The following is a 9651-nucleotide window of genomic DNA, read 5'->3' as shown; positions in this document are numbered from 1 at the left end:
TCTCTCAAAGAGAGCCCGCCAGAGGCGTCGTCAACGCCTCGCGCGGCAATTCGCTAAGGCGATGGAGTCTACGGACGGATTCCGCTACCACGCGGAGTTGAATAACAGAAGAGGCAAACAGCCTCAATTACCAATGAATGGCGACTCTTCCAAGCCGCCAAAGAAAGAATGGGTCCGCGTCAAACGGAACCGTTCGACGCTCGAGGAGCGTATTCGCAAACGCCGCGCGATGTCAGCGCAGGCACGGGCTCAAGCTCAGGAAGCCCGTAGAAAGCTGCAAAAGGAGGTGGAGAAGAAGCCACCACCAACACGACAAGTCTGGAAGCCTAAGTCTGAAGTGGCGACTCAGGCCAAAAAGCAACCAGTGCAGCCTTCTAAGGAAGGTCAAACTCCGGCGAGTCAACCAAAGTCGCCGTCAATCCCAATAACTTCTCCGGGAGATCATGCAGAGTCATCCCGCAAGAAGAAACCAATTTTGGAGCGCCTCGGTCCAATTCCTGACGTGAGAGGCAAAGCTCCAATTCACGAGCGTTTGGGCCCGATGAAGAAGCCCAGAACGACTCAACATACTGGGGGTCGCCATCACCTCCAGCATGACAAAGACCTCAAGGCAGCTGCGCGCACCAATTTGCGCATTGAAGTCCAAGATCACGCCGAAAATTCACGCCCAAAAAGGCATGTTTTGAGGCGGGTAACCTTTGAAAGCCCAAAGAAGGCAAGTCAACCTCAGATGGAAACATTATCATCTGATAATGATTGTGTTGTACCTGAGAAGGCGTGCCCGCACACGATAGGTTACTCTGACTGTCAAAATGACGAGTTGTACTATCGTGCTGGGGGTACGAATAGAACCAGGAAGAGGAGTCCCCGAGAACGGGAAATTCAATGTCCCTGTTCCAAACTCATTCGGGCGGTATTGTCGGAATGCAATTGCATTAAGGCGGTCCCCGAAAGAGTTTCAGTTTTTGAAAGACTTAATGCGGAAACGCCAAAACCAAGGCCTAGGCGCTTCCAACGAAGAAGAAGGGTGATTGAAGACGGAGAATTTCCGAGGGTCACCACCAACATGACGAGCAAAGGGACATCGGCACGAGAAGATTTCGAGTCGATTCTGAAAGCTTCCCGACCTAGAACCCGTCTGCAGTCCGGAACCATAGAGCGAGCAACTTATGGTAGGATTCGGACAAGACGCCCTTCAGAAGATGAAGAATCTGATGCCGGCTCCGCGGTGGCATCAGATAATACAGTATCCAGCGAGGGACAACCCCGCGAGGCCCTGATGATAAGTGCGGAGCAGATGGCCAAGATGCTTGAAGACGCTTTGGCTAAGCAGAAAGAAAGTTTCAAATTTGAGATGGAGATGGCCATGCAGCAGATGAGAGAAATGCATGACCAACAGATCCAAGCATTGGCGAACCAACAAGGCGAGCAGAATCATCGTAACCCGATTAATGTGGAAGATGAGGATACAAATGCTCGTAACACCAATGATCCTCCCGTCAACGCAGGGGGTGGTAATGAGAATGCTGGCGAAGAAACCGGCGAAAACCTGAAGATCAAGAACCTCGAGAGCAAAATCAACACACTAATTTCCGCTCAAGAGACGAAGAAAACAGGCATTCCTTGCCCATACCCAAGAGAATGGGAATCGATCCCATATCCGGCGAAGTTTAATCTAATTAACTTCACGCCGTTTAATGGGATGGGTTCACCTACCCAGCATTTGATTTACTTCAAATCGCATTTGGGGGTGATCTCTGGTAATGAGCCTCTGATGGTGCGGTCATTCGTCGGCACTCTTCGCGGAGCCGCCTTCGATTGGTATCGCCGCCTCAAGCCAGGCAGCGTAAACAGCTGGGATGACATGGAGACCAAGTTCCTGGCCAACTTCTTCGACGACGACACCGAGATATCTATCGGATCGTTGCTCGATGAGAAGCAGAAGGACGGAGAGTTAGTCGATACCTTCGTCAAAAGATTCCGGAACAAGGCGATGAATTGCCGGGACCCGATCACCGAGGAATTCATCCTCCAGACCTGCCACAACAACCTCGCGTTGGACGTGCTAGAAGCAATGGGGACAGCACCATCCAATACATGGAAGGACTTGAAAGTCCGGGGAGAGCAAGCTGAGCGATTCCTCAAGAGGAAGAAGGCGGAAAGAGGCCAACCGGCGACAAGTGCTCCAAAGCAAAACTTCGTCCCACGGGGGAAAGGTAAGGCACAAGCTAATGCAGTTGATGCTAATCAAACCTTTCAATTGCAACCACAGCAACAGCAGCCACAGCAACAAGCACCCCAACAATCTCGAGGACAATGGCAACAACGGCCTCAGAAGCAGAAATCTGCGGAGCCGAGGTTTCCTAAAGTGTACTCCTTCAAGGATGATGAAGTTCCCGGCATCTTCAAATACCTGTTGGAGAACAACAAGATCCAGTTGCCGGCGATCGTGGATCAAGAAGGGGCCAGCAAAGTGACGGATCCAAAGTACTGCGCGTACCACAGAGCGGTCCACCACCCTACGAGATCATGCTACCACCTCAAGGACAAGATCCAGGCGTTAATCGACGTAGGAGTCATAACCCCGAAACCAGCCAAGAATGTGGGGGCCAACGCAGTGTCAATCAGTTTTGGGTCGGTGCCTACAACTTGGTTCGAGCCAAAACGCGTCACCAAAGTCGGGATGAAGACGGTGAATGACGATCCGCACGGACAGCGCCAAAAGGGACTTGTGCCGCACACAACCCCAAATGGCGAAATCCTTTGGGTTCATCCAGATCTGATTGGAGATGAACAATGGGCCGGTTCGTCATCCGGGAGGAAGTCTAAAGGAAAAGGGAAGTCTTGTTATGGAGTCTCTGCTATCCCAGGGGAAGATGACGAAAGAATCTCCACTTTCCTGCTCTCTGAAGAAGAACAAGAAGCTTTTGCGACACGGAGCGGAAATGAATATCACTACAATTATCCGCCACCTAGTGAGCAGGGGGTGAACAAGCGGGGACCAGCCAAAACCCTCACGGAGATGGGAGTGATTGCAAGTCCCACACCGGGTAAAGAAGCTCTACGACAACCGGTGAATAAACCAAAAGAGAAGAATCCCCAAGAGGTACAGAATCCGAAGCAGTCTCGTTTCAGTCGTCCAATTGGAAGAGACAAACCGGAAAGCTCGAAGACTCCGCATAGCTTCGACATTATGGCGCAATTAGCCAACATTCCAGCACGGATAACGCTGTATGAGTTGCTGCGATTATCCAAAGAAACCAGGGAGGCCCTACAAGAAGCTTTGGCCAATGCAGAGGTATTTCTGACTCAAGTCAAGCCGGTGCCTGAACAGCCAGAACCGCTGAGTCAACAGTGCAACATAGCGACTAAGAACCTTCCCTGCATTACTTTCACCAAAGAAGATATGCAGACGAAGAATTCGAACCACGATCGGCCGTTATATTTCGTCGGATACATTGGCTCCAGCCAAGTCAACCGAATCCAAGTGGATCCGGGTTCTGCTGTGAGTATTATGCCGCTTCGATTGATGCATTTCCTCGGTATTCCAGTAAGCAAGTTGGCGTCCACAGGCACTGTTATTTATGGATTCAACACTAGTGGTTCAAGACCCTTGGGTAAGATCCGGGTGAAGTGCCAGATGGGAGATCTGAAGACAGAAGTAACGTGTTATGTGATCGAGGCAGAGACTTCGTACAACTTACTATTGGGTCGGCCTTGGATCCATAGTAACGTGATAATTCCCTCTACTCTCCATCAGTGTTTGAAGTATGTCGACACTGACAATGAGGTTAGGACGGTGGTCGCGGATAAGCAACCATTCAAGGGGTATGAGAATTATTTCACCGATTCTCTCCTTTATGGTAACGAATCCGATACTGAACCATCGGCCCAGGGCACAGACAGCGGAGAAGAAGCTGATTCTGAAGCCGGATTCGATTACAATGGCGGTTTTGTTTTAAATGACATTGTACCCTTTGTAATCAATCTTGACGATGAACAATCGTCAGATGCAGATTGTAACTGGCAACTTGCCGATATTGCAATAAAAGATGATTTAGAGTACTCCTTGTCTCTTGATGATGTGATGAAAGGGCTGTATGATAATCCTGAGTTGTATATGCCGATCCGATCATCCTATGTAACCAAGGAACACCTTCAGCATTCTTTCGGAACAACCATGGTCATCCCGAACAAAGTAAGAGGTGCTAAAGAAGTGATTTACGGTAAAGGAAAAAGCTCTCCGTTACCAGATCATTTCCTAAGTGAAGACGAAGATGATGACAAACCTGGTCGACATCTATCCAAGTATAGTCCAGAAGCGCGCAAGCTCATGGAAAAGCAGGGCTACGATTTCACACTCGGAGAAGGTTTATACTTCGATCGAGGTCCTCGTAATCCAGCCAAAGCAGTATATGTACCAAAAGGTAAACCTGAGGATTATTATAAATATGGGCGAGGCTTAGGTTATGTTTCATCAGATGACGAATGTGGTTGGCAAATCATCGATCAAATTGCTAACAAAGCCAAGAAAGGATACTCTCCCGATGCTTCAGAGTGGGACTCCGATACAAGTCTGGGAGAAGTTTTCAAAACCCTAATGTCAAATATGGCTACAGCCGATCCATCCACCATGGAAGACGACGATCAAATGCCAACATGGGAAGACCCGTGGGTTCACCATCTGAATATGCAATATGGCGATAGGTTCGAGCAAAGAGAACCACCCACTGAAGATAAAATAGTCCAGATTAACATGGGTGATGAGGCCAACCCAAAGCCTATATTCATCAGCGACAGTCTTCCCCCAGATGAGAAGGAGGAATTGATTGCTCTCATCAGGGAATATATCGACGTCTTCGCATGGAATTATGAAGACATGCCAGGGCTCGACCCCAATGTCGCAATGCACCGCCTCGATATCAAGCCGGATGCCAAACCTGTCAAGCAACAGCAAAGACGGTTTCGTCCGCAGATTATGGAAGCCATTGAGGCAGAGGTTAAGAAGTTGATCGAATCAGGATTTATCCGAGAGGAACAACATCCAGACTGGTTAGCCAACATCGTTCCCGTCATGAAGAAGAATGGCAAAATCAGGATTTGCATCGACTTCAGGAACCTGAATGAAGCATGTCCGAAAGACGATTTCCCTCTCCCAATCACGGATGTCATTATCGACAATACATGTGGATTTGAGAGGATGTCCTTCATGGATGGATTTTCGGGATATAACCAGATCAAGATGCATCCAGAGGATGAGAAGCATACGGCGTTTAGAACACCCCTCGGCGTCTTCTGCTATACGGTGATGCCTTTCGGTCTGAAGAATGCCGGTGCCACATACCAGCGAGCGATGACTAAGATTTTCCAAGAACATCTCAGGAAAACAGTCGAATGCTACGTTGATGATTTGGTTGTGAAAAGCCGCAACAAGGAAGATCACATCAAGGATTTGAAGACAATGTTCGATCTCATGAGGAGTCATCAGTTGAAGATGAACCCCACTAAATCATTTCTTGGAATGTCCAGCGGAAAATTTCTTGGGTTCGTCGTCACCACTAAGGGTATACATATCGATCCTGATAAGGTGAAGGCGATACATGAATTGCAGCCCCCGAGGAATCTGAGAGAACTCAGAGGATTGCAAGGGCGTTTAGCTTATATCCGGCGTTTCATCTCAAATCTTTCTGGGAAGTGCCAACCGTTCTCTAAGCTGAACAAGAAAGGAGTATCATTCATCTGGGATGATGCCTGCCAAAAAGCGTTCGAAGATATCAAAACATATCTGGCGAACCCTCCTGTTCTCGTTGCACCGAAATCTGGTAAACCGTTCTTGATTTATCTCAAGGCGATGAACCACTCGATAAGTGCCTTACTAGCGCAAGACGATGATAACGGTCACGAACAGGCAGTTTATTACCTCAGTCGGACCTTGGTAGGCGCTGAGTCTCGATATCCGATGATTGAGAAAGAATGCCTTGCATTGGTATTTGCGATGCAAAAGATGCGGCATTACCTGGTGGGACAGACGATCTACGTTATCTCCAACGTTAATCCAGTACGGGTGTTTATGACGCAACCGGCCTCTATGAATTGGCGGCTAGCGAAGTGGGCCCTTCTCTTGTCCCAATACGATTTGCACTTCAAGCAGCAGAAGTCGATAAAAGGACAGGCGATTTGTGACCTTTTGGCGGCAAACCCGACCACAGATACGGCAGAAGTATATGATGACTTGCCGGATGAAACCCACGAGGTTAACACCACATCACACCAACAAGTATGGCAATTATACTTCGATGGTGCCTCAAGGGCAGTTAATAGAGTAATAACCCCGGGATGTCCTACAGTTTCCTCTGGAGTTGGAGTCGTCTTAATCTCCCCTGGAAAGCACGTGATGCCTCGGGCTTATTCGTTGACTAGTCCGTGCTCCAATAATGTTGCCGAATACAACGCGCTTCTCATTGGACTCAGTTTCGCCAAAGAGCTGGGGGTCGAATATCTCGAAGCTTTTGGAGATTCGCAATTGATAGTCAACCAAGTTCGCGGTGAGTATGAAGTCAGGAATCAAGACCTGATCCCGTACCACCAGGAAGCCATCAAAATGGCAGAATCTTTCGAAGAATTCTTTATTGAATACATCCCTCGTCTCCAGAACGCTTATGCAGACGCACTGGCGGCACTAGCAGTATCACTGGCACAGCCTCCCGAAGCTGAGCTGTTAGTCACAGTACGGACGCATCAACTCTGCGTACCCATATACAGTACGGAGATTGAAGAAGAAGAGGATAGAAACGTGAACGCCAAAGAGGTGAATTCAACTCAAATTGGGTCTGAGTCCCGAGATTGGCGTTTTCCTATCATCGACTACGTCCAATATGGTATCTTGCCAGAGGATGTAAAAGAAAAGGAATCAATCCGCCGAAGAGCTCCAAGATTCTTCTATAATACCGAGACCCATACGTTATACCGTAGAGGGTACGACGGTCTTTTGCTCCGATGCCTTTCGAACAGAGAAGCAAAGGAAGTTCTTAAGGAAGCACACGAAGGAGAATGTGGTGCGCATCAGCCCGGTCCTAAACTGTATGATCGCATCAGGAGGATGGGATATTTCTGGCCAACGATGGTTCGTGACGCAATCGAATACGCACGAGAATGCCACGCTTGCCAGATACATGCGAATTATATGCATCAACCGCCAGAGCAGTTGCACACGTCAACCACGTCTTGGCCGTTCGAGACTTGGGGCATGGACATAGTCGGTCCTATTTTTCCCCCTTCAGTCAAAGGTGATCGGTTCATCCTCGCGATCACAGATTATTTCTCAAAGTGGGCTGAAGCGATTCCGCTTAGAGAAGTGAAGACGAACAACGTCATCAATTTCATCAAGCATCATGTCATTTACCGACACGGCGTGCCAAGAAGGATCATTCATGACAACGGTCCACAGTTCATAAGCAATGCCTTCGTCAGATTCTGCGACAAGTTCAAAATCGAAGATGTTTCGTCGACAGCTTACTACCCCGCCGCGAATGGATTAGCGGAGGCGTTTAACAAGACGATCATCAAGATCTTGTCAAAGCTCGTGAAGACCAATAAACGAGACTGGGACGATAAACTCGGTGAAGCACTCTGGGCTTATCGCACCACCATACGCACGCCTACGGGAGCTACCCCGTATTCGCTGGTATACGGATGTGAAGCTGTGCTACCGCTGGAAATTCAGATTCCGTCCCTTCGGATCGCCCTCGCAACGGAGATGACGACGGAGGAACAACATCAGAAGCGTCTCGAAGAGCTCGAGAGGCTGGATGAAAAGCGTTTGGAGGCTCAACAACACATCGAGTTTTACCAAGCCAGGATGTCAAGGGCTTTTAACAAAAGAGTCCGACAGAGAAGCTTCAAGGAAGGAGATCTGGTCCTCGCTGCTCGCCGACCAATAATTCTCACCTCCAAGAAGAAAGGTAAATTCGAACCCAAATGGGAAGGACCGTTTGTAATAGACACAGTCTATTCAAACGGCGCATATCGCCTGATTACTCAAGAGGGCGCCAGGCAATTAATGCCAATAAATGGGAAGTTCCTGAAAAAGTACTATCCCTAGTACATTCAGGATAACTCATTTACCGGGAAGTTCCTCGAAGAATATTACACTTAATATTCTAGAGGATAACCCAAAATCATTGTCACCACCAAAATCCCTCACTGATCAATTTCAATTGACAGTGAGTCCACCAAAAATGTTTTTCTGGCCCTCTTGATTCTTTCCATGAACAAGAGGTCCACTTTCAGTTCGGAGTCCCTTTTCGATAAACGAAAGAACTCCTTCCCTTTTTCTCTTTGGTTAAACCTTGTTCATGGTTATAACCGGAGTTGAAAATACCACTTCGATAAACGAAGGACCCATTTTCAGTTTAGATAACTCATCCTATAAAAGGCAAGTTTATCTAAATTTTCCAGATTCTCGGAGTGGACACCCCACTTCTAGTTTCTTCTTCGCTGGAAATAGAATATAAAATTCTTCCTTTCCAGAATCAGGGAATAGAATATAAAATTCTTCCTTCCTTGTCTGTTGGGTTCGCCTTCACCCTAAAAGAAGACCGGGAAATAGAATATAAAATTCTTCCTTTCCCGCACCAACCTTTTCTAAGAATCTATCAATCTAGGATTCATCCTAGGAAGTTTATCCCGAATCCTAAGCAGGGATAAGTCTGCGCCTAACACGCGCTGCCGGTTTAGTCTTTTTCCGCACAAAAAGACACCAGAGTCTGATTCTGGGGTATTTTATCCTGAAACCTAAGCAAGGATAAGTCTGCGCTTAACCTGCGCTGCCGGTTAGTTCTTAACCGTTAAAAAGAACACCCGTCCACATATTCAACATTGTGGCAGGTCGTCATTAATAACACCAAAATCCATGCCTTACACGCATGGGGAATGTCATCCTGAATCCTAAGAAGGGATATGCCGACGCCTAACACGCGTCGCCGGTTTAGTCTTTCGCCGTAGAAAAAGACACCAGAAGACCAGTCTGGGGTATTTTATCCCGAAACCTAAGTAGGGATAAAGTCAACACCTAACACGTGTTGCCGGGTAGCCTATTCCCGTAACAATGGCGAAGTCTATGTATTCGACATCATAGCACGAAGTCTAAGAGAATTCATTCTCTTAGCACAACGTTACATGCGAACGGAGTTAGACAATCCGCATGCTAGCCCGACTCAAACGGTAGTCGGTAAAGGCTAATCAAACCCGTTGAAGGCTGGGGGTTAGCCAAAAATCCTAAAGTCAACACCTAACACGTGTCGCCGGGTAGCCTATTCCCGTAACAATGGCGAAGTCTATGTATTCGACATCATAGCACGAAGTCTAAGGGAGTTCATTCCCTTAGCACATAGGAAAGTTGTTGTCCACCTCATCAATTTCACTTGTATACTTTTCTTTGTTTTTTTTTTATTCCATTGGAATCATAAATTGCTTGTTTGGTTTGCAAATGTAACTTTAATTATTTGTTTGGAAAGTATAAAAAGTGGTCCCTACTCAAATGATCATATTAGTTGGAATTATTTTTTATTTTTTTTTCTGATCTTAATGTCAGCTTTCTCCTAAAATCATGTCTTTTTTTATGAAATCACTTTACAAGCCACATCAGCATAT

The sequence above is a fragment of the Asparagus officinalis genome, chromosome 7, assembly GCF_001876935.1.
Source record: "Asparagus officinalis chromosome 7, Aspof.V1, whole genome shotgun sequence".
Classification (NCBI taxonomy): domain Eukaryota; kingdom Viridiplantae; phylum Streptophyta; class Magnoliopsida; order Asparagales; family Asparagaceae; genus Asparagus; species Asparagus officinalis.
This window is presented reverse-complemented; position numbering follows the sequence as displayed.